Source organism: Penaeus monodon, chromosome 25 (assembly GCF_015228065.2).
Source record: "Penaeus monodon isolate SGIC_2016 chromosome 25, NSTDA_Pmon_1, whole genome shotgun sequence".
NCBI classification, from domain to species: domain Eukaryota; kingdom Metazoa; phylum Arthropoda; class Malacostraca; order Decapoda; family Penaeidae; genus Penaeus; species Penaeus monodon.
The window spans coordinates 34,980,236-34,981,072 of record NC_051410.1 but is presented as its reverse complement, the minus strand read 5'-3'; the positions used below and the strand labels follow the sequence as shown (position 1 = coordinate 34,981,072).

General features: G+C 46.4%; 1 protein-coding gene across 1 annotated transcript in view; it reads left to right on the top strand.

Moving 5' to 3' along the window:
* LOC119589185 overlaps positions 1-837 on the top strand; it is a gene marked incomplete at its 5' end in the record, with an annotated part of 121,836 nt that overhangs the window by 80,445 nt on the left and 40,554 nt on the right.

Genomic DNA, 837 nt, shown 5'->3' with positions numbered 1-837 from the left:
TGTTTTTGATCATGGGTTTGCGAGTGCATTAATGCTTTATTTGTATTATTGTTCATTTTAATAGGGTGAATCTGTTCATGCCAATAGTTTGGTTTAATTAGTGATTAGTAACAGTTGATTTCACCCTCGATAGGCAGATCATGATCGATGTTGCCAACCAGTGTTCTTTGCATTTTCGTCTCCCGTGGGCGCTGCCTTGAGGATACCCTCAATTCACCTAGTTAGCCTCTTGCGTGTGTGGGCGTGGGCCTTCGGGGGCGTAGTTAGGGTGTGGGCAAGGGGACTCCAGCGTCGGGTAATAGTCGTAGCGTAGTCATCGGGGCGTCGGGTCGTGTCGAGTAGTCGTGCTTCCAAGACCGGCCGCGTACTAAGTGGTCTGACAGGTCGGGTCGTGTGTCTGCGAGGGGGGAGGGGGAGGTCAGGGGTCGGAAAGAAAGAGAGAGAAGGGGCAGAGGGGGGGGGGTGATTGTGACCTTTAAAGGACAGTAGTTTGCGGAGAGGTAGTCAACCATCAGAACTTGATCAAGTCTCTTGCAGTGGGTTCGATTCGGGAGTGTTCTTAAGAGTCAGGTGTTGTGATGTGGACAGTGACTGAGGTTCTGAAAGTGTGATGTAGACGGGGACTGAGGTTCTGAAAGTGTGATGTAGACGGGGACTGAGGTTCTGAAAGTGTGAGAAAATTGAGATCACTATAAACAGGATTGAAAAAAACATATATGACTAAAATCGCTTACATATCTTACATCAAAATAATTTTCATTCTCATTCATAATGTTTTTTTTCATTTTGGTTGTATTGTGATGACAAGGTTGTGATGAGGACGTGGTGTTGTGAATA